Raw genomic sequence first — 25127 nt, 5'->3', positions numbered from 1 at the left:
TGTTTAGGATTTTGTCATTTAATAAAACGCTCTATAAGCACAGTGCATACTTATTAACTAATAAGTGCCCTTCTCAGGGCCCAGCAGCCTATCCCATGGCCAACAGGGCACTAACTGCTACAGGTGAGTTATAGAGAGATCGTCTCCCAAGTTCTCATTCATCTTTATTATAACATTAAAATAGCCGATGATGAGTAATCAGTCACTGTTAAATTCCATCCTTGGGAATTTGACCAGGCCTGGCTTCTTATCATTCAAAATCTTCTTGAGGGCTGTCTCCTTTGGAAAAGGGAGGCCCTGAGCTTCTGATCCTGTGGAGGGATTTATTATCTGCTGGAAAGCAGGACAGAGAGAGAGACAGACAGAGACAAAGTGTGTGTGTGTGTGTATAATTGAAAAAGCAGTTCCTAAACACGGGTCTATGAACTGACCCCATCAGAATCTTCCAGGATGGGTGATGAAAATAGGTTTCCCTAGGCTCCACCCTAGATCCAGTGAATTATCCTCAAGGGCAAGGTCTATAATTGTTTGACCAACCCGGCTCCCAGCTTTTTCTGATAAACCGCTTTGGGAGGCACTGGGAAAACAGAATACTCCCTAGATTGAAAGGCATGCACTGTGTCCTTACAGTGGAATAATTAGCTCAAAACAGGAAAAACAAAAATGAAGCATCATACAAGCTCTGTTTCATAGCCCCAGAATGCATCTGGGAGCCTAACCATGTATTTAGCAAGTGTTGCTCACAACGGTGAAAATGTGGCAGATGCAGCACAGTCTATCACCATGCTTGGAAGATTCAAAAAAGGCACCACTTATTGACAGGCTTCATTTTTTTACTTTTATTAAGACTTTTAAGCACCTTCACCTCATTTTACCTTCATTTCCTATGACTATGGGAGAGGGGGCTCACATAGCCCTAGGTTCCAAATAAAGCATGACTCAACCCTGAGAAGAGCCTGGGGAGGAAAGGGGACCTGAGACCCCAGTACCTGGAGGCAGAGGACAGATGAGTTCCTGTAACTGTGTGAGTGAGGGAGTGGGGAGAGGCAAGGACCCACAGCACAGGTAGGTGAGAGAGTGAATATGTAAGAAAGCCTTCATCCTCTGACTGCTTTGATTGTGTTCCAATGACATATTTCTCACGGCTTTGTCCAATATCTTTTCATCATAAATAGAACAAATCTCAAGTCATCATATATTAAAATGTGTTGAAAAGACACCACTTTAGGAAGTTTGTGCTTACTGGGAGCAGCAATTTCTTTTATCACCAACCCTAGTTTGGCTTCTGATTGAGGTGGGGGCTGGGGGAACATGCCCCTACAAGTTCCTAAGGGCAGAAAACTGTGACAGAAGGAAATGCACTGGTCCCAAGCTCAGAAATCAGCCACATAAGCTGTGAGATGCCAAGCTTCTTTGCACTTGTCTGGCAACACTCACGGTATCGACAGACGTTTTCTTGGGGCTGCCTCCTCCATTGCCATGCCCACTATTTTGCAAGTGTTGTCATGTTTGTTCTTCACAAACACCCTATAAGCTAGGTATTATTATTATCCCCATTTGAAAGATGGGGAAAATAAAGCTTAGGGGAGTTATTCCTTGGAAGTAATTTTTCAAGTTATAGCCTCAATATTCCAGTTAACCCTTGTTTCTAGATTCAAACAATACCATATGGAACACTGCTGGTGGCGGAGAGTTCTTTCCCAGTGATTGGAACAGCCAAGAAAGGAGACATTGTTATCTGCAGCAAAAAATGGGTTTCTCCCCTTAACCAAAAACTCCCCAACAAAGATCAAGTCAGTTCTGATGGAAAAAAATAAAATAAATTAATATTTGTTTAGAACGTGAGACATGAAACCTGCTTTAACCCAGTAGATTTGCAAAGGAGTTTTGAGTGCTTCTGTGACCTATTCCATCTTTCCCGGACCCCACCCTGTCCCTCAACAAAAACAAAATCAGAATAAAAATAAAAATATCTTCACTTTTTTCCTCAAGCAACAAACTTTTTTCTGGAACTTGTCTTCTCTGAAAGTTAAGCCCTCCCAAGGAGCATCTAAGATCTTGGACCCCTTCACAAAAAGCAACTGATGATTCAGTTCCCACCCACACCCCCACCACCCTCTCCCCTTACCCCCACCCCCAGCTGCATTCCGTGGGCAGCTTTTTCTGTGGGGAGTCCCACCCACACTTGTGCTTTCTCTCAACTTCTCCCTCTTAGATGCCCTGCCTCAGAAAACCTCAACATTCAGCAGAAGGCAAATTTGAGTCCGGAGGGTTTTCTGAGAAGCTAACTATGACCCAGAAGCACATCAAAGAATCTGACATTTGCCCTCCACAGACCCTTCGTGCCCTTTCCAAAGAGCATCCACCCACTTTCTCTGATGATTAGTATTGATACTTAGTGAGCAGTCACAATGCAGCCCAAACAATGACAAACACAAAGGCTTCTTTACCTTCCACCCAGCGCCCAGTGTCCTGCAGATAAAAATAACAATGGCTGCCATTCACTGCACCCTTACCATGGTCCAGACCCTGTGCAAACCAACTGACATTCAATCTTCACAACAACTTAAATAAGTGAGAAGACATAGGCATCCCCACTTTGCAGATGGGCAAACCGACACTCAGAATCTTATCAAACTAGTATAAGGATATGCTAAGAGCAGCAGGCTGCAAACCCCAAGCTCTTATCTAGCATACAATAATTCCTCCTACTGCTTGGTAACTGTGCTTGGCAGGGAGAGAGGAAAATATGGCTTCAAGTGGCACTCATTTCCTGTTCAAGTTATCTCCCACCGTGTTTTGGTTGGACTGATAAATATTTTTTAAGGAGAATCAACAACACGGAAAAATCTTATGTGACTCTAAAAACTGTGTTGATAGTATGGTACTTGAAATTATTCTGCCTTTAGGCAAGCTTTGCAAACACTCTAGAAAGGGAAATGGAGAAGGCAGAGGCAGGGAGCACCAAGAAATGAATCATCAATGAAAATGCAGGTTTTTTCACAAAGTCATAACTATCTTTATAAAGTATAATAAAATAATTAAACAGCATGCAAGGTGGAATTCAAGGGAAGTTTTATTTTTCTTCTCTGTACTACAAATGCCTTCCAACATGCCATATTTCCAGGTCTGGGTAAGAGTGAGAAAAAGACCTTGCAGTGATCATTATAAGGCTAGATCTGCTCACTTTAAGTAAGTAGATTATTCTTCATTTTGACCTTGTTTCCTCCTTTTTTCCTAAGAAGGATGATGATAGAAAACGTTCCTTTTCTTTTTCCCTTTTTAAAAATTGTCTTTATTTCACTAAGTAAAGAGTGGTTTGGTGAAATGAAGTTTATTTTCAAAAAAAAAAACAAACTTTAAAAAAACTTTGTCATTTAAGAAAGTCTTGGGCTAACTTTTTAATTTTTCTAATTTTTCATCTTAGCATGAACTGGTTTGTAAAACCTACCTAATAAAAAGTTATTTTAAAAAAATAAGTTATAAATTTTTAGGGGAACCTCATATACATATCTCTCCTCTTTAGTATAACCTTATTTTTAATTTTGTTTTAATCTGTCCATTTCTGATTCTTTGTATCACTTACCATCACTGAAGAAGAGCATAGAAAAGCAAAGTGGTTTCTTGACAATGTTGAGAAATTCTAATGACAAGGGAATAATTAGATGCATCAATAGGTCAGATGAAATTTAACAAAGTAATATTTTAAAATTATTTTTATGAGGCCATAAAGACATTTATTTATTGGACAACAAAGGATTTTTTCCTCTGGTGCAGACCTGAAAATTTAAAAATATATACATGTATAATGCTACCAAAGTTTAGGCTACAGCAAATGATGCTATGTATTTGATTAAAAAAAAAAAAATTTAAGCAGAGTATCTGGCCTCATGGAAGACAGCCTGACACTCAAGGAACAAAAGCTCTATTGTGAACAGACTCTATTTCAAGAGCAGACTGAGGGGGGGATTTGGCAAAATGTAGTTTAGGCTTAGACTAATTTCACATTCTAATGAGAATCTCCAGATAAAGCTGCTTTATAATGGCTACTAAGCAGTTGGCAGATTAACAAGATTCAGACCATACAGAGCAGGAATTAGTCATGTTTGTCATAAGACCATATGGCTAGAAAGAGACTGAGAGAGTTTGGTTTAGCCTGTCCTGGAGGTTTTCGGGAGGACAGCATACATAATTAAGAGCCCCAGACAAATCAGAATATTCCACAACCTAGCAACCTTTACACAGCGAAATCATGCAAGGTTCGTAGGTAACCAACTTCCTGTAATTCCTTTTGGTGCTGGAAAAGTTTTGTAGCCAAAGAATTGGATCCTAGAGTTTGTGCTCATTCTCTCCTTCAGTCTTCAGAATTTATGCATTAAATGGAGGAAATATGGCAAAGAAAAGAACAGGACAGATTTTAGAGATGGTCTGTGTAATATGGGAGCCCCTAGCCACTTAAAATTCAGTGATGTTAGCCCCATTTTTAGTGCTCAATGGCCACATATGGCTGGTGGTGACCATACTGAACAGCACAGGTAGAGAACATTTCCATTATCATAAAAAGATCAGACAGCTCTGCTCTAGAGTCAAAGATCCTTCCCCCATAGACTTGAAATCCTCTCAACTTCTTTATCTGCACAATTAGGAGGCTATCTGTCTCACAAGAATGTTAGAATCCAACTGGAAGAATTCTCTGCAAGATATAAAACAAATAAATGTTAGCTATTTTGATAAGGATGATGATGATGAATGACTTCTATATAGGAAGCCATCATATAGTTAGAAATTATAGCAATTTCAGTCTTCACTCAGAGTGTACAGAATCTCAGGTTGTGAGATGTTTCCTCCAATCATATACTCTCTTTTTCCTCAAAGCTTCTTCTTCACTCCATAACTGGTGACAAAGAATTAAATCATGTAGAAGTGAAAAGTCCCCAGAATCCTATTTGAACTCTTAAGCTTAAAAAAAAAATCACACCAGACAGAATTCATATTTTACACCTAATTTATTTACCATTTCCTAAGCAATGGCACCCCACTCCAGTACTCTTGCCTGGAAAATCCCATGCACGGAGGAGCCTGGTAGGCTGCAGTCCATGCTAAGGGTCGGACACGACTGAGCAACTTCACTTTCATTTTTCACTTTCATGCATTGGAGAAGGAAATGGCAACCCACTCCAGTGTTCTTGCCTGGAGAATCCCAGGGACAGGGGAGCCTGGTGGGCTGCCGTCTATGGGGTCGCACAGAGTCGGACACAACTGAAGTGACTTAGCAGCAAGCTAATGTCCGCATCTCCAAGGAGCCTGTGGAAGTCTGAGGGTTGGGCAGAGCAGGGCAGATGGGGTAAGGGGGTATGTGGAGGGAAAGTGATGTTGAGTTATTACCATTATTATAAAAGTCTTCCAGGAAGACTTGTGTGTGTTTTACAGAATAAATCTTCTAGGCCACATATAAAGCATTGGTTCAGTCAAAAATTATATTAATTAAACTAATAATATTGTTTGGTGGAACTATACATGACTGCCATTTTTTGTAGGTCAAAAACAGTAAAATGCTGGCAACTGCATGTAGTACAATCTAATGCTTATCTCAGTTTGACCCATAGCATGGGGGTCAAGAGTTCCAGTGTTGGCAAACACACCTGGATTCAAATCTCCCTCTGCCACTTAACAACTGTGTCCCCGGAGAATTAATAGAATAATGGGAAAAATAAATGGAATTTGCAGATCAAATCTTCCAAATTCCTGGATCTATGAGAAAAGAAAAAGTGAAGACTTTTTTGCCTCAGAGTAGAAATGACAACCTACTCCAGTACTCTTCCCTGGAAAATTCCATGGACAGAGAAACCTGGTAGGCCACAGTCCATGGGGTCTCAGAGTCGGACACGACTAGGCAACTTCACTTCACTTTACTTCAGTGCTTTTAATTGGTCGATACCACCCCCTTCAGGCAATATTAATCTTGTAGGACAGAGACTAACAAAGGTAAGTAAGCAAAGGAGTTGGTGTAAGTAAGCAAAGGAGTTGTTGTACAGTAGCTAAGTCCTGTCCAACTCTGTGTGACCCCATGGACTGCAGTATGCCAGGCTTTCCTGTCCTTCATCATCTTACAGATTTTGCTCAAGCTCATATCCGTTGAGTCAGGCTCTTCAGTCCATGGAATTCTCCAGGCAAGAATACTGGAGTGGGTAGTCATTCTCCTCTCCAAAGGCTCTTTCCAACCCAGGATTGAACCCGTGTCTCCTGCATTGTAGGTGTATTCTTTACTGTCTCAGCCACCAGGGAAGCCCTATCCCCCACCCCACTCAAGGGAAGGAGAGCTCCTTAAAAAACAGACTTTTCCAAAAGCCTGTGCCCTTCATGCCATAGGCATGATAAAAACCTCAGGGTTGACTGAGACAATTGTGCATAAAAAGGCTCGTTGATAGTAGAAAGAAACAGCCTTAACTGCTGCAAAAGCCAGAAACAAAGGTACATAAAAAAATAAAACAGCAGAACTGTTAAGAGACTTTGGTTTTGACTTTCTCAGTGGCCTGACAGCTTCATCTTATTACAATAATGTTTCGAATTACTAGTTGAGAAAACAACAACATGGATGTATTGCATCATCAGGGTATTTCTGTTTAAACAACAATCAAACTAGCTATAGTACAGGCCTTTATCTGACCAAGGAGGCCAGGCTGCTGCCTCCAGTTCCCCTTGCCCATTACAGCCACAAAGGAGACCTGGGAGCAGATGCCAGGGTAAGTGGCAGCACCAGGAGGGGAAGGTCAAGCCAGGCTGTTGCAATGAGGGTAGAAAGAACAGTAGTGAAGACACGGAAGCCAAATAACCAAAAGGAGAAACTGAAGAACCAAAAAAAAACAAAGAACCTGAGAGCAAAAAGAGCAGAGCAGACCATCAAAAAAGGGGCTAGAGGAATTCTGAAGACAAAATTCCTGGGGTGGGTTTTACACAAGTGAGCATGGGTCTATGCAGACAAGCAGGATGCACTTAAAGGGACCAGAGAGGAACTTCTTTGTCCAGAAAACTCTCCCATATAGAATAGTTGTTGTTCAGTCGCTAAGTCATGTCCAACTCTTTGTGACCCCATGAACTGCAGCATGCCAGGCTTCCCTCTGCTTCACTATCTCCTGGAATTTGCCCAAACTCATATCCATTGACTCCAGCAGGGCATTTGCCCTGGCCCCCAGGCGGCACCTTGACTGACACCTGGCAGCAGGTAAAAGTTCACATGCTCAACGAGGATCAGCGGTGGGACAGCCAGGGCGCCAGGCATGTCGTCCAGCTACATGGAGCAGCTGAAGGGCATGTTCCTGCGAATCAGGCCTGACAAAACATGGTTCTCTGGAGAAGGGAATGGCAAACCGCTTCAGTATTCTTGCCGGGAGAACCCCATGTAGGATGCCTCTCCTCAAATCATAAGTGAATTCCAGTTTACTACAAGAAATGAAAACATATTCTCAATTTTGAACAATAGCCTAATTGTACCTTGAAACAGCATTACTGTGACGGTATAAGGAAAAGAGCATAAGACTGAGATTTGACAAAACTGAGTCATTTGGCTCAGCGGCTATTAGCTCTGTGCCCAAGGACATGTGGGCACAAATCTCTGTGAACTAGTTTCCTCGTCTTAAAAGAGGAACAATAATGGCGCCTTCACAGTGTGTGGTGAAGGAGTGTGGTGAGATCGAAAGAGCGCGGTCAGTATCTGGTACTCAGTGCGCATGCGTGCTCGTCTCTCAGTTGTGTCTGACTCTTTGAGACCCACGAACCATAGCCTCCCAGTCTCCTTTGTCTGTGGCATTTTCCAGGCAAAAATACTGCAGAAGGTTGCCATTTCCTACTCTAGGGGATCTTCCTGACCCAGGGATGGAACTGTGTCTCTTGCATCTCCTGCATTGGCTGGTGGATTCTTTACTACGGCACCATCTGAGAAGACCACCTGGTACTTAGAAGGCACTCAAATATTAGATGGCTTCTCTGTAGCGATAACGATTTACTAGCAGCAAAATCAATGGTTTCTGGGTTTATTTTCTCTCTTATGCTTGGTCAGTTACACCCCCTTTATACCTGCTGGACAAATGTTCTTTCCTGAGAAGCCTGCTCTGTTTATTCTTCCAAAGCAATGTGAATGGCAGTCTCCACTTGGAGACTTAGAATGAATGCATGCGTGCTAACTTACTTCAGTTGTGTCCGACTCTTTTGAGACCCTAAAGACTCTAGCCTGCCAGGATCCTCTCGGATTCTCCAGGCAAGAATACTGGAGTGAGTTGCCATGCCCTCCTTCAGGGGATCTTTCCCACTTAGAATGAATGCTGCTGCTGCTCTTAAGTCACTTCAGTTGTGTCCAACTCTGTGCGACCCCAAAGACAGCAGCCCACCAGGCTCCCCTGTCCCTGGGATTCTCCAGGCAAGAACACTGGAGTGGGTTGCCATTTCCTTCTCCAATGCATGAAAATGAAAAGTGAAAGTGAAGTCGCTCAGTCGTGTCCGACTCTTAGCGACCCCATGGACTGCAGCCTACCAGGCTCCTCCGTGCATGGGATTTTCCAGGCAAGAGTACTGGAGTACTGCCATTGCCCGAGCCTTAATCTGAGTCTTAGTTCTGGTAATATCCTATAGCAGAATGTCAACACTGGAAGGTTTCATTGTCAGCTGATCGTGGCAAGAGAAAAAGAATCTTCAAAAAGCAAGCGGAACCTCCCCCACACCTGCCATGAAAACAAAACACTGAAGCCCAAAGCCCTGTCTCCCAGCATGAGCAGCTGCTCAGGGCCCAGCACTTGGCCTGGCAGCTACTTAACCTTCCAGCAGAGCTCATGATGGGTCCCTTCCCGCCCCTGGTCTCCGAACTTATCAGGCGCAGACATCTGCAGCCTGGTCTTTGGGGACCACCCAGAGGGCAGACAGAGAGCCCTGGGGCTCCCCGAGAATTTGCAGAAAGGTCAAGAGTCACTTGCTCTGACCAGTTCACTGAAAGCATCTCAGGGAGACCCGGAGGAAAGGTCACCTTACGATAGTGACAGGGCACAGCTTGAGGGGGAAAAAGAGGAGAAGGCAGAAGAATTTCTTTCTTAAGTAGCAAAAAGTCCATCTGTTTCTGGCTCAGCTTAGACTTTCGAGTCTGATTTTTATTTCAATGGCATTTCCTTGGCTTTTCCAATTCATGTCTAAATCACAAAATGTGTCCATTGTGCACTTCTGGGCTTGCGTATATGTGCCACGGAGCACAACGCTGGAAATACTTTTTCTCACTTCATTAAACATTGCTTTAAAACAGCATCCAAATGTCTGCTCCCCTCCGCAAGTTGAGAGGGGATTGTGTTACTCCCCCCACCCCAATGGGAACAGAAGGAACGCCAAAGTCACAAGCTGTGATGTTTAATATTTTTCAATTTTGCATGTTAGACTTTTCGATTTAATCATGGAGACAGGCTGGTCAGCCCAGCCTCTAGGTAGAAGTGCCCACATCGTGTTGGGGACATGCCAGTCACTTTGCAATGCTTCCAGCCTCACTGTAGCAGCTGAAACTGGCCTAACTACCCCCTCAACCCCCACCCCACCCTACCCCCGGACCCCCCAGGAGCCCTCTCTACTTCACTGAGTGAGGTGCTGACTCCATCTCCCACAGGCAGGCCAGGACACATTCTGCTGACTTAAGAAGATGCCACGTAAATTAGAACTCATGTAACCATATGGTTCAAACCTGCGGGTCATATTTTATACACGAATGACTATGACAGGCGGTATTTTTGTGCTGACAAGTTGTATTTCATCCATGTTTACTTAGAATTCCATGCTATCATTAAAAGCTGAGCAACAGAACTTTATCATATTTGTATGCAAAAGTTTGATTGAGTTTCCTTCTTATTAAAAAGAAGAAAAAGTAATCGCCCAGGCAGCTTTTGCTTCCTCCTTAACTTACTATCCATGTGTTGGGTGGTGGGTTCAGATGTCCTGACAACAGGAATTTAAAAGGAGTCCTAGAGTCCTGCCTTCCAGATTGACCAGTCTTGAATGTGCCAAACAGTCATCTTATTTGGGTTCTCAAAATAGAAATTGCATCAGTGTACCAACCACCCAATGCTGGACAACCTCTGGATGTTTGCACACACAGAACCAGTTGACTCAACCTTCTTGCTTCTACTTCCTCTAAAGTGGTAAATAAGAGAATCTTCAATGCAGTGATTAGTAAACTCCAAAGCCCTTTCATTGAGAAAGGAAACAATAAAATACCAGTTGGATCATCCTACAGCCTCCGCTTCTTAGAAGACAAGCCTAGAAAAATACCTCTCAAGTTTACTAGAATTCTGATTCAGTAATTTTCTTTCAATGGACATGTGTCCTTCCATTTGAAAGATAATATATAATTACTACCCAAAAGAGAAAGATGCAAAAAATACAAAGCATAATTTCCTATCATCCAATACTCAAGGACAAGCACCATTAACATTGTGTTGTATTTCCTTATAGTCTTTTCTGCATGCCTATTTATTGTAACGTGTGTGTGTGTTAAAAGGGATGATTGATAGCTGTGTTCAGTTCTAACTTAGAACAGATTCAAATACAACTTTACATATACAAATTCTCATTTAACATTTTAACCCAGGGAGCATTTCTACATGATTATAAACTTCTCATAAATACTTATTTTTAATGGCTGCAAAATAAGGAATGCATTTTAAACATACAATTTCTAACTCTATTAGGTGCTGTGGGCCATAAATGTAGGAAACAAAAACTAAATGTACATTCTTCTGAGGGCAGTGACTTTTGTCTCTTTGTATTTTGGGCAGTAACCCTGGTACTTAGACTAATGCCTGTTCCATGATAGGGGTCCTTTACTGAATAAGAAGAAGCATGGGGGACTTTGTGGAGTCCTAGAGACCACAAGGACCCTCTCTCCCAGCACTGTGCCCTGCTTTGCCATTAACTCACTCTTTATGGTGGTTGACAAGTAGCTACTCTGTTTGTACTTTGATTACTTGTATGATATGTTGCTAAGACACAAGTAAGAGTAAATACATGATTCATAAAAATAGCAATAGTTTTTTTTTTAAGCACCTGTTTCTCATTTAACTCCCTCACAAGCATATTTTGATAACTACAAGGAAATCTAAGAATGCTTCAAATTGTTTCTCAAGTTCTTTTAGAAATTAGGAAATATGTAAGTTACAATAAAGCCGTCTCTGTGTGTCTCTGATCCCCAAATATCGAAATATGTTGGACACTGGGCAAACAAATAAGAAATGAATTTAGTTTAACACAAAAATAAATTATAAAAGATATATTACTTTGTTTAGCTAAAAGTTTTGATGCCCAAGAAAGCAAGTCAAGTCCTGCCCTGGAAGTAGTTGTGTAATGTTCTGGTAAAAGTGGTGTCTAGCTAGGATCTAGGGTCTCATCCCCAAGAATGAAGGCAAGATCAGTGATTCAACCCAAGAGCCAGAATGGGATTCATGGAAAATTTCAAATATCAGTTGAGCAGAGTTGAAAGGATATTTTCTGAAATGCTTATATTTAGTGGAAGAACCCCATAAGCAAAAATACCCCTATTTTGCTTATCTGGGCTTCCCTGGTGGCTCAGATGGTTAAGAATCCACCTGCAATGCAGGAGACTTGGGATTGATCCCTGGGTCTGATCCCTGGATCAGGAAGATCCCCTGGAGAGGGGAATGGCTATCTATTCTAGTATTCTTGCAGGAGAATTCCATGGACAGAGGAGCCTGGCGCTAGGAGCCACCATTGAACTTAGCCTTGTATTATACAGAGTAATTCTTAGTATATTGTATGAATGTACCGTCCTACTTTTTTTCTTTTTTGGCTCTTCCAAAACCTAAAGATATATATACCCTTATTAATGTCCATAGACCTACTGTATGAGCTCAATTTGACTTTTAAAACAAATATAATATGGGCAAGGAAATATAATATATAATTTAAACACAAAAAATATAATATAATGTGGGCAAGAAAAATATTAAAATTTTAAAACATTGTCATTACCATTAACCTCTTCTATCAGCTCTGTTCCAGGGAAAGATGTGAGGACATACATTGCCAGTCTCTCTTCTCTCCCAGCCCAGAGCAAGACTTCCCACAGCAGAGGGAGTTTCTGAGGCTACAGCAAAGGTGAATAAGAGGTTGAAAGATGGAACCCCTCCAGGAAGGCTGAAGAAGTGGGGAGATGTGATGTGATAAAGAAAAGGAGACAGAAAAATTTTTGAGTTTAAAAATTTATCTTTAATTATGTGGAAGGATGTTGATGTAAGAGAGTGACCTCTTTTTCCCATCTCTTTTGGGGCAGGTCAAAAGAAAATGGACTTAAGCTGCAGCAGAGCGGGTTTAGGTAAGACAGAAAAAGGAATTTCCTGAATGTGGAGATCGTTAAAAACTGGAATGAGTTACTAAGGGAGTCTGTGGACACTCTTCCTCTGGGGAACATTTAAAAATAAGATAAATTTTCATCTGTCAGGGAGGGTTTAGAAGTAATCCAACCAGAAGGCCTCTCAAAGCATTTTCCAGCCCTATAACCTGAAGGCCAAATTCCCTCCAATTTTATTTCTACAGTTAACTAGACATGAGATGGATGCCTGAAGCGGAATTCAGAGTTTCAGATACAGCAACTAAAGCCTATTGCCTTTTGTTCTATAATAAGACACCACTTTGCATAAAAGACTAAAGTCGTAATCCTTCCTGGAAACCATATCAAGAAAAACATTCACAATCCAAAACTTGGCAAATTAGCTATTGCTTAGACACCTTCACTCTCATTCTCAAGAATACAAAATACCGTGCCCTCCTCTATGCCCTTTTGTTCCCTTTGGTCTTCCGAGCACACCTCTCCAGCTTTTAAGTTTATCTTTCCCAGACAGTCATTCCAAATATTCCATTTTACAACTAGTCAGTTTCTCCAAACAGTCTTTCGAAACCTAACCAAATATTTTCCCAGCAATTATTTGGCTAAGTTTCAATCTGAGATATACCAAGCTAAAAAACAAGTTTGCATTGTGAAAAATTCTACTCAGGCACATTCCTTTCTTTTCATTTTTCCCAAGTTTTTAATCAAGCCAATCGGTGGATTTACACATGCCCTCTGAGGATGGAATATCATGACACTGTGGAGTGCTCATATAACACGCTCTCCTGTGATTTTCCAACTTTGATTGAGTTCCATGGTTTGCCTTTCTTTTAAATGATTCAAGTCTCCTTTGTTTCAGGGATTTTAAAGGGAACTGATCACCAAGCCCTCCTCCTGTGATCACTGGTACTCCCTCCTCTTCATTCTTAGCTTCACCTTTTTTTTCCCTTCAGTTTTTCCCACCTCCTTCTTATCCTCTTATGCCAAAGCACTTGTCAAAAGTTCCCTGGAGTTCTGCAGTCCCTTTGTGCAGCATGATCTCTCTGAAATCAAGTGAAGAAATGTAATTCAGTTTAGGTAAGAAAAGGAGAGAATGGACAGTGGAAAAGGAGAAGAGAGAGGGTTTCAGCCACTCTGAACATCTAGACCAGAAGCTTTCTCGTAGTCATATCTTAAGTAGAGAGAGAAAGGTTCTCAAAGAACACATTTGGTATGTGTCATGGCAGGATTGGGGCCAAAAGAGATATATGACCTTCTAAAAAGACAACATGAATTTATTCATAGGTTGTGAATTAAAGTAGATATCATATAACTCACAATATTCATGACACCATCAAATGTCTGCTTCACTTCTGGTTCTAAATTAAGGTGACCATATTATAATAATCAAAATAAAATCATCATTATTTTCACTTCTACAGAATCTTGCTGGAGAACTTGGAGTCTTGGTGGGGAGTGGCATCACTTTAGTCTTTACACACCATGAGGAAAGTAAAAGAGGTGTGTTCTTTTCTTGTATTTATGTGGGGGGAACCAGGAACAGCCTGATGACATAATCCACCAAGGGTGGCCAAAGTCATCACAAGGTATATAAGTATCCGTACATAATATATTCTTCACCAGGGTCCCTGTTAGAATAAAATTTATTTGTATAGCTAAATAGGTGGTAAGGTTTTTTTTTTTTTTAATGTGTTCATAAAAACATACTAAATTGAGCTGATGAGTAACATCCTTCAAATAATGAAATGCATCATTAAATATTTAACACACTGAGAGAAGCTTGATCAATAGCAGCCTGTCTTCTTGGCAATAGTTGCTTTCATCAGCCTCTCCAAGTCTACAAGCCCAAGGCTCTATCCAAGTTTACCTGGAGAGCTAACCACACACCACCTCCCTGCTCCCCCCACCCTACCATCCTCTTCAAACTACTCAGAGTTCAACCCTCCCTTCTCAGATGGAGATGCCAATGGGGTTAGGGATAGGGGTAGAAATGGGAAAATCATAAAGGATCCTTTGGATTCATTCCACCTCCAGGGACCTACACCCTTCTGGACACTCTTTACTGGACACTCAGGGGGAAAATAAACTGTACTAGAATATTGCATGTTGGATGGTGAACCCAGCTCAGTTAAGTGGCAGTCCAGTCCATGGAACAACCCCTGGACTAACCATAGCTTTGCCCCCTGAATCGCTGAGAAATTAACATGAACACAGTTCCTCCTTCCGGCGCACCACTTCCTTGCCCCCATTCGTCCAACCACCACATTCACTATTTTAGACAAGAATCTTTCTTTTCATACGTGATTTGAATTTTTGCCTTAAACCTTTTGCCTTATGACAGCCACCTGGTTCTGTCTTGGTCCTGCTACACCCTGAAATGGGAAGAGTCCAGCATCCCTGCCCACAGAAGCATGCAGATAGATGGATCAGGGAAATTCTCCCAAAGCTTGGGTACCACAGAGCATCAGGTTCTCTGCTAAAGCTTCCAGCAACAGAATGAAACAAATCACCCCTTTGAACAAAAAGCTCCAAAACTAGAGGGAAGAGAAAATGAAAGCTGCAGATCTCTGTAAATTATATATTATCTGTGCCTGGAATGCCCACAGGGGTCATGAATTCAGAGACCCCAACAGCAACAACAAACCAATATCTGACACCTTATGTTCCAAACTCATTACAGCTCTGGGAGTGAAAGGATGGAGAGAAAACCAACAAACAAGCTGCAAATAAATTATTCAAAAGAGGGAAAGCTTTCATTATTTTCTTGAGTTTTTCTTGAGGTTTTCCCAATAGTTTCAAAACTGGCAGAAAGAGAAGTCCTGTCTCCTAAATTATCCATTGAATTCAAATTATCTCTGGTCTGGGATTGAAAGGGTTCTTTGTGCTTTTATGAACTGGACTGAAAAGCACAGACTCTCTCAATCTTAACCTTTCTTTTCTTTCTGAAATGTTATAAAGAAAAACAATATGAAGATTTAAATCACATATCAACTGATTAAGAAAGAGATTAGCTGTTTTATTTTAACTTAGCCTTTCAAATTAATGAAAACTCTGTTCTTTACATTGAATTGGGAAAATGTTTTGGGAAAAAGTGTTGGCCCGTCTCTCATACCTAAAATCTGACTATATTCTCTCACACTTTATTCAAAGACGGTTGCCATTGTGCTATATTGAACTGTGTTGTGCTGTGCTTAGTCGCTCAGTAATGTCCAGCTCTTTGCGACCCCATGGACTGGGGCCTGCCAGGCTCCTCTGTCCATGGGATTCTCCAGGCAAGAATACTGGAGTGAGTTGCCATGTCCTCCTCCAAAGGATCTTCCCAACCCAGGGATCAAACCCAGGTCTCCTGCATTGCGGGCAGATTCTTTACTGTCTGAGCCACCAGAGAATCCCATATTGAACTGAGCTGGTGCTGGACCAATTCTAGGTCTATAATGAATGTGTAGATCTACCCATTAGCTATGAACTCAGTAAGATGCCATGCTCATCCTCATACCCACACCTTCTCATTTATAGTGAGTGTTCAATAAAGCCTGGTGGTCTGTGTGAACAAATGAATGGACAATCATGTCTAAATCACTAAGGTTTTCTCCCTCTCCCCCCACTCCATATCAGTCTTCACTGAGAATTACTCCTCATCCATTTTCTTCCCCTAAGACATGTTAGTAATCAAAGGAATGCACCGTACTTTGAGAGTCCTACACATTCTGTTTCTTATTTTATCTGAGAAAGAATGTACTAAAGAATCCTCCCCACCGCATGTGGATTGAATTTCCATTCTCTTCTCCTCATTTCCACCTTTCTTTTATTTCTGTCTCCATCAGAGCACAGCACTCAATATGCTACAGAAATAATTTTCTGCTGAATGAGGTTCGGCCATAAGTCAAGGGCAGATTTATTAAGGCCCCTGCACAGCCTGTTCCCCAGCTTACCGTCAACATGACAGTTTAAATCTTTGATCACTCTTACACGTAACCCCTTCAGTGCTGAGCAGTCCACTACATAAGCAACAGCCACTCCTGGCATGTGAGTGGTGTTGAAAATGGTTTTGAGCCCCACAGACAGGGTGTCATCATCAGGACCCAGGGGGTCGGGACCTTCCACAGATGGTCAAGGTATCTCCCCTCCAATGCTCTCTACCACCTGTCTCAGCTTCCAGAAGTTCACTTCATTGTCACTGCAGCCAGGCCCTATCATCTACTGCTTCCCTAGGGAGCCAGGAACACTCCACTGAGGTTCATGTCCCCTGGATAGCAGTTATATTTAGTGCATTAGTTGGGGGTCCTATGAGAGACCCTGTTTGGTTTTCGTTTCTGCTTTTTAATTTTACTTTTCTGTGACTTATCAAACATCTGGCACCACATCAACCAGTCTTTTAAAAAAAGACGCTTGGTTTCCCTGATGGCTCAGAGGTTAAAGCATCTGCCTGCAATGCAGGAGACCTGGGTTCGATCCCTGGATCAGGAAGATCCTCTGGAGAAGGAAATGGCAACCCACTCCGGTATTCTTGCCTGGAGAATCCCATGGACAGATAAGCCTGGTGGGCTACAGTCCATGGGGTTGCAAAGAGTCAGACACGACTGAGTGACTTAACTTTAACTAACTTAACTTGGATCAGTCAGGTGGTGAGGTTATATGGTGCTCCAATGCTTACTTTTGTATGTAGTTGAATGTCTTCACATATTACATTTTGAGCACTTTGGTTACCAACACACACACATACTTTCCCTTCACAAAACAGCCCTGGAAGGGACCACTAAGAAATTAACCTACTTGCACAAGTTCAAAGGCTCCTGGGAAAGGCTCCTCCATTCATGCTAACCTGAATGTCAGGTCATCAGGTATACATACCCTTGTTTCAGATCTTTGATCTACATTTGCCCCATGGATTCTTCCCAAACAGAGGAGGGGTATTGTTATTCCTCTCATGTGGGTAGCCCTTCACACATATCAACATTTTATTCATGCTTATCTCAGTAGAGTCTCACCTTAATTTCTACAAGTGGAGGTTACTGTCATCATTTTACACATGAGAAAATCTGAGTTATTCTGAGTGACATACAAATGTAGGTAGCAGACTAAGACCTTACACACAGATCTTCATTGGAGGCATAATCTCCTCATAAATAACATATTAAGAAATCACCACAATGCTAAATAGCTTTGAGGGAAGGTTAGGAATAAAATGGCTTCCCTGGTAGCTCAGCTGGTAAAGAATCCACCTGCAATGCAGGAGACCCCAGTTCAATCCCTGGGTTGGGACTATCCACTGGAGAAGGGATAGGCTGCCCACTCCTGTATTCTTGGGCCTTCCTTATAGCTCAGATTGTAAAGAATTCTGCCTGCAATGTGGGAGACATGGGTTCGAGCCCTGGATTGGGAAGATTTCCCTGGCGAAGGGAATGACTACCCACTCCTGTATTCCTGCCTGGAGAATTCTGTCCCAAAGAGTTGGACACGACTGAGTGACTTTAGCTTTTATGAATAAAATATCCTATTTTAAAATATATGCACAAATTCACACTACACAAAAAGGTATGAAAAGGATAGGAAAAAATGATGCAAATATCCCAAAGCTAATCGTGCTGTCATTTGGGTGTATGTATCCTTCCAGCCTCTTTTCTACAAAAAGATGTTGTTTTTTCAAGATCAGATGCTGGTCCGTATTATTGAAATCATCTCACAAACCCTCCTTGAGTGTATACCAACAGGAAGGATGGATTCAACACTAAGTAAAGGGGGGTTGTTTTTGCGAATGAATAAACTCAACCATTATGTTTCTTTCTTAAAAAGCAGTTTACCAACGTAGTCTTGAGTTAACATTCAAGATTTCTCTTCCCTCTTTTAACTGTTAATACAGAGGGCAGAGCCTGGCAAACCCCTTTTGAATGATGCAGGAAATGTTTGCAGGCAAAATGTAAGATGTGGAATAAAGACATAAATTACATGTAGAAAATATACATTATAGGTGATGGAAAGATTCAGTCAGGGCACAATGGTCTGTCAATGTTTTCGCAGGAAGGGGTAGGCCCTCCAAGTCTCTGTTAAAGGGCTCCCTAACTTCCCTTGGTGGGAAATAAAGAGTGGCAGGAATTGGGGTGGGGAACAGGCAGGGAGGAAGAGATAATATCTAAAGGAAGCTTCCAGGAATGGAGAGACTCTTATGAAGAGAAGCAGAAAACTGTGTTCAAACAGAACAAACACAATCATCATGCACTCATCAACCACAGTATGAGGTTATGTTCCTATAAAGTTGCAGTGATTTCTAGAAAAATAAAAATTCTCAGAAACCTGCCATGGAGTGGCATGATCAGAAAGGAGCTGGCCAGCAAAGCTTAGATAGGTGATACATGTTCTGTTTTTGTTTAGATAAACAGAGTTCCTGCCCACGCCGCAGTTGTTGCCAGAGACAAGAGAAATAAGAATCCATTTTTCTTTCAGCAGAAGATTAACTGTGCATCCACTGACTTGAGGGTTAGTATGGTCCTTGGGGCCTCACAAACTCTGCTCCAAAGAAGAAAAAGAAAACAATACAGAAAGTACACAAAGAGCTGAGCAGAGTGATATCTGCAGGAACCAGCTCGGTGTGGTCAGGAGATATAATGAAACATTTATCAATACCCAGAAAGTTGAGTGCTCTTGAAAGATCTTAAGTGTTTCCTCCCCAGGGTGACTCCCATAAGACAATGTGCTCCTGTTGGGATCTCATACTGACCCTGAGGAAACAGCCCCAGTCCCTTCACTCTCTCCTCACGCTAACACTTAGGTGTGTCAAGGGCTGCCTTGGTCTCCTGGCAAGTCCTCGGTGGTTACTAACAATTGCACTACAACACCATCCACCCAGCTCACTTATGGGAATATGGGATATTTTCATTTTCCACTAAGTAAGCTGGCAGATCTTCCTAGCAGAGACATGTACATGCCTCCCTTATTGATAACATCTATTCATCTTCTTGGATCATTTTACTTAGATGTAGCAATGATTTCAGGCAGGCATTTCTCTTGGAATTATGGGATATTTGTTCATATCTACTAACATAGACAACATTTTTTAATCTACATGCTTTAACGTGTCATTATAATAGTATTGGTCTGCTGCTGCTGCTGCTAAGTCGCTTCAGTCATGTCCGACTCTGTGCGACCCCACAGACGGCAGCCCACCAGGCTCCTCTGTCACTGGGACCCTCCAAAGGCAAGAATACTGGGGTGGGTTGCCATTTCCTTCTCCAATGCATGCATGCATGCTAAGTCGCTTCAGTCGTGTCCGACTCTGTGCGACCCTATGGACAGCAGCCCACCAGGCTCCTCTGTCCACGGGATTCTCCAGGCAGGAATACTGGAGTGGGTTGCCATTTCCTTCTCCAAGTATTGGTCTACTATTCCTTAAAGTTAAGTATTTCAAAAAAATATTTGTGATTGAATTTGGGCCCATGAACTCTTATTTATGAAAAGAAGTTGGCTATAAATGATACACTTGAAAAGCCACTTTCTCAACATTTCCTCCAAAACACCTTAAGAGCCACAGTCAAAGTATGACAGCCACATTGAAACACTGAGGATAACTGACAGGTTTTTGTGCACGTGTATTTTTTTTCTCCCAGGCTCCAAAGTCTCTGAGCCTTTGGAGCCTCCAGGGACAATGACTCTGGTTTAATAACTGTGAAAAGCTATTGAACTAGCAATAAAAAATATTCTCCACAACGGAACAATATGATACTTAACAACAGCCAGCATTCCTGCCAATCACAGGACATTCACGAAAAAGTGACTAGAGTTCCTTTAGCAACGGGACTGCCCCCTTGTAAAATCTGAGTGCACAAGCAAGAGGGTTTGGCAAAGCCGAAGGGCTCCACAGCTGCATACCGTGATTTAGACTGCATTCAACTGCTGTATTTATGTAAGCCCAGAAGAAAAACACCTCTCCTGTTTGAAGAAGATAAGTTAAAGCATTAGAGTTGCATGTTAGTGACCATGGCCTCTACCACGTGCATTTTTACTTTTAAGTCCATCAGACATAAATTAGAGCACATATTCTATAGGTCCACTAAGACATCCCCAGCGTTCTTTATGTTGATGGGCAGGTTTGGCAAAATAGTCACTCTGAAAGAAGGTGATCTTTTTCTTTTAAGTAAAAGGAAGAAGCAGGACAAAAACCATGCCTCATCTTAAACAAATAAGAAAAGAAGGTAAATGCTGTTTGCTCAGAACTGGGAAGTGCTCCCTTTCCAGGAAGTCATTAGGCTCCAGCGAGTAGCCAAAGGCAGGTGAACCTAATGACCACTCCAAGAAGGTGAAGAACCATGCTCTCTCAACAAGGAATCCTTTTTCTACATGAAATCAGCTGACAGCCTGATTTTGGCAAACTGCCAGGCTCTGGCTCTGTTTTTTTAAGTGCACATTACATGGAGGAGAACTGGTGAGCAAATACCCCAAAGTTAAGATATTTAGGAAAAATCACCATACCAGACTGCTGCACCACATCTAGAAACCTAAATCAAAACAAATGGACAGAAGAAGCATGAACAGTCATTTCAAATGCCACCAAATGGGAGAACCCAGTTACACAGAGGTAGAAGTCATAACAAAACTTTTGTTACTTTTTGGCTGTGTCGCATTACTTATTCTTCAGCCTCTGCTTAATATGAGTTTGGATTTGATGAAACACAGATAAAATTTTAAGTTGGTTGTTTTTCAAACAAAGGGGATGAAAAGAGAAAATTCTCCTGGGGACAGGGTGAACTGGCATAAGATATTGAAAAGGCATAATGTGTTCAATATTTTCCTTGACCTTTGACTCTTTGGGCTGAAGTAGGACAGTTCCACAAGGGTTCTGAGAAAGTTTGCCAAAGGAGGGATTCTAGGAACCATAGTGACAGAGCTCTTCTCTGAATGTGACACTATCCAGGTTATTCATAGATTGTACATGGTGTGCTTCATTGATGAAGATGAAATCTTCCCCGCAAATGACTAATCTCTTCACTAGTTTGTGGAGTGAGGCCCACACTCTAGCAATGGTTTCTTTGTAAGCTGTAAGTCCCTCGTGAGTCTCTAGTCTCCCCAAGAAGCCTCCTGTTTCCTCCATCCTAACTTCCTCACAGCACCCTCATACCTGCATAGAGCAGAGTCTCAATAAACGGTGACTGACAGTCCAGCTCTCCTTCTCAATAGCTGAAGATGCTGTTGCCTTAATCACATGAAATCACTTTTTTCATAGGTCAAAATGATCAAACATTGGTGACTTCATAGCTAAACCCAATACTTACTATCCCTGTAGTATTAGCTACTTCATTTATTCCATGAACATCTCCTAAGAGGCACTGTGTACTCACCATGTAGCTAAACTTTGCTTAAAAATGAGGGAAGAACTGCGTGCATTAAAGAGATTGCCAAAGCCAAGTAGTTAGTTGAAGAATAGTTAAACCTAGTCGGTTAGTCAGTCACCACTCCATTGTAAGAGAAAGAAACCCAGCATAAACAACCAGAAGCATAATGTAGCTCACAAGCTGGGAAGATAAAGAGGGAATTAGTTTTAGGCATAGGTACTCAAGTAATAGCAACATTCTTTTTGTCTGTATTTCTCTTTCCTTCCCTCCCCTCAACATCCTCCACTTCTTCCCCTTCCCTCCTTCTCCTTCTTCTTCCTCCTCCTCCTTCTCCCCCCTCCCCATCTCTCTACCTGTCTCTCTCTTTTTATATGTTGCCCTCATTCTTTCTTATCATAGGATACCTTTATATACAAAAGCAAGAGGCCCTAAATCTGTCCCAGGGCCACAAACTATCTTGCAAAGACATGATTGACATTAGTTAGGTCACCTGCTCAAGCCTTGGCCCAATCCCAGTGGAAAGGAAAACTGGATTCAGCCAGGTTTAGGTCATGGGCTTACCTCTCAGGTCCTATGTTATAGGCTGAATATCCATGTCCTTTGAAAATACATGTGTTGAAACCCTACCCCAATCTGACACTGTTAGCAGGTGGGCCTTGGGGAGGTAATTAGGATTAGATGAGGTCATGGGGGTGGAGCCCTCCAATTGGGATTAGTGCTCTAAAAGAGTCAGGAGAGAGCTTCCTCTTTCTGTTCTCCACTGTGTGAGGACACAAGAAGTAAGTCAGCAGCCAGCAGCCCACACTCTCACTGTGCTGGCATCCTGATCTCAGACTCCCCCGCTTCAGAACTGTGAGAAAAAAAATTCTGCTGTTTATAAGTCACCCAGTTCTGTGCCCTTTTATTACAGTAGCCTGAATAGACTGAGATAGCCAAGGATGAGGTTCAGTGATTAACAACCCACCAGAGCCATCTAGGATAAAGAAGCAATCTCCCAACAGAAAGAGAAAGGGGGCAGACAAGACCACTGACACCTAATATTACCTTTCCAGTCCATCCCCATGTGCCCACCATCCTATCTGAGAACGCTAAAACAATTCACTTGCTGATTTACAACTATGTCCTCACTACAAAGCTGATATTCTTGAGACTGAAAGACCAAACCACTGCTTACTCTAATTTGAACCCCACCCTCCCCCACCCCCAGCAACAGGTTGTTTGGGCAGAGTGCTTCCTGTCAGGGGTGGAAGTTAGTGCTATGAGAGTTAGTGCATCCTTTGGCTATGCCAAATGGCTTTGGTCTCCACACGAGCCAGTTAGTTCTGACCTGCATCATGCCTGTGGACTATTCTGCGGCCAGGTCAAACACAGTCAAGGTTCAAAATCAGGCATTCCTTATTCCACATTTGCCAAACAAAGGTGGGGAGGGGAGCATCCATGCAAACCCACCACACCCAGGCAAACCTGCAAGAGGTGAGAGCCAGACAGCAGGCTGGGCTGATTTCTAAAACAAGACAAAAATGATAGATGCTTCAAAATTGACTTGTGGAGGACAAAAGTTATCAGAAATTGAAGTTAAAATAGTTTGATTCTGCTGGTTTTCTTGTTTCACATTAATAGGTACACAGGAGATTCTTTATAGGAAAGAAGACCAATGATTAAAGGCATACATAGATGATTAATGAATACTAACTCAGTTAAACTGAATTAAATTAAGGGTTGTCTGACCTATCACTGAATTGGCTAGTATGCAGAGCTGGTGAACCTTGCTGAAAGAAAAATGGCAGATCTGGCAGCAATTAGAAAGCAGTGGGCACAGCATCCCAGCAGAATCTGACTGTGGTTGATACCCTGAGGCTATGACTGCATCCACCATATGAGATGGCCTGAGAACACCCCAGGCTGGGCCGCGGGAGGGGGTCTGGGTTTTAAGAATGCCCTCACTGAGCAGTCATACTCTTGAGTGCCCTGCTAAGAGGCCTTCTCCAGTTTCAAGACTATTTTCTTAACAGATGAGGCCACTTTAATATCCTGCCATGGCACTTAGTAGTGAAGATCAAGAGTAGCCTGGGGGAGACCCAAGACAGGTTTAATGAGACCAGTGTCAAACATCTTGAAAGAATACAACCCTTAAAGTTCAGGCCCAGCACTTTGGAGATTGCAGAGCAAGAAGAATCCACAAGGGGCCTTCCCTGGCGGTCCAGTGGTTAAGAATACTCTAGTTCAATCCCTGGTCAGGGAACTAAGAGCCCACAAGCCACAACTAGAGAGTCTGTTCCCTGCAATGAAAGACCCTGCATGACACAATGAAGACCTGATGCAGCCAAATAAATAATAAATAAAAATTTTAAAAAAGAAGAAGAATGCACAGGGATTCAGAGGGCAAGGTGCCATCCTGGAACCCTCAGGAATCCTTCCCTTCCAGGTGAGTTGCTCACCAGAGAGCTTTTTCTGAAAGGTTTTAAAAACCCACTCACTTACCAGAAATTCACTGCTGCCAGCCTTGTTGTTGCTAATCAGTCACTAAGTTGTGTCCAACTCTTGTGACCCCGTGGACTATAGCACGCCATGCTTCTCTGTCCTTTACTATCCCCTGGAGTTTACTCAGACTCATGTCCAGTGAGTCAGTGGTGCCATCCAACTATCTTATCCTCTGTTGTCCCCTTGTCCTACTGCCTTCAATCTTTCCCAGCATCAGGGTTTTTTCCAATGAGTTGGTTCTTTGCATCAGACGGCCAAAATATTGGAGCTTCAGCATCAGTCCTTCCAATGAATATTCAGGGTTGATTTCCTTTAGGATTGACTGGTTTGATCACCTTGTTCTCCAAGGCACTCTCAAGAGTCTTCTCCAGCACCACAATTCAAAAGCATCAATTCTTTGACACTCAGTCTTCTTTATCTCACATCCTTACATGACTACTGGAAAAACCATAGCCTTGGGCCACTTTACATACCAACAGAACAACGAATTGGATGAATGGTGGTGGGAGGAAATGCAGGATGCTACTGTTAATGATGAAGAATGCTCTTTCTAACTGGTTGAAACTACCCCTTGAATTATTAACATAGGCTGCAAACAGTAGAACAAAATAATAATAAGTCATAACCTTACATGGGACTTATGATGTGCCAGATGCAGTTCTAAGGGCTTTCTGTACATGAACTTCACCCTATGAAGTGTGTACTATTATCACCCCTATTTTATAGACAAGGATCACACCTAGTAAGTGGCAGGACCAACTTTTGAAAACAGGCAGTTCATCACCAGAGGCCATACTCTTAACTGCTATAACCACTACCCCATTCAGGGGATTTTTGTCTTTTTAAACAAGCATATGCATAGAAAAGGCTTCCCAGGTGGCTCAGTGGTTTAAAAAATCCACCTGCCAATGCAGGAAAGGTGGTTTTGATCCCTGTGTCGAGAAGATCCCCTGGAGAAG

At 42.2% G+C, this 25127-nt stretch overlaps 1 long non-coding RNA gene across 4 annotated transcripts in view; it reads left to right on the top strand.

Annotated features, from left to right (window-relative positions):
• LOC107132417 (uncharacterized) overlaps positions 1-25127 on the top strand; it is a 456535-nt gene that overhangs the window by 417138 nt on the left and 14270 nt on the right. For 3 of the 4 annotated variants that reach the window (XR_003034375.2, XR_003034374.2, XR_003034377.2), the window contains exons 4-6: positions 12029-12135; positions 12311-12352; positions 13786-13864. The exons of the other annotated variant lie outside the window; for it this stretch is intronic. This is a non-coding gene — a long non-coding RNA (uncharacterized lncRNA). The remainder of the gene's footprint in view (positions 1-12028; positions 12136-12310; positions 12353-13785; positions 13865-25127) is intronic. 4 annotated transcript variants of the gene reach the window in all.

The sequence above is a fragment of the Bos taurus genome, chromosome 4 (genome assembly GCF_002263795.3).
Source record: "Bos taurus isolate L1 Dominette 01449 registration number 42190680 breed Hereford chromosome 4, ARS-UCD2.0, whole genome shotgun sequence".
In the NCBI taxonomy this organism is placed as follows: domain Eukaryota; kingdom Metazoa; phylum Chordata; class Mammalia; order Artiodactyla; family Bovidae; genus Bos; species Bos taurus.
The sequence above is the reverse complement of the archived record's forward strand: the minus strand, read 5'-3'. Positions and strand labels throughout refer to the sequence as shown.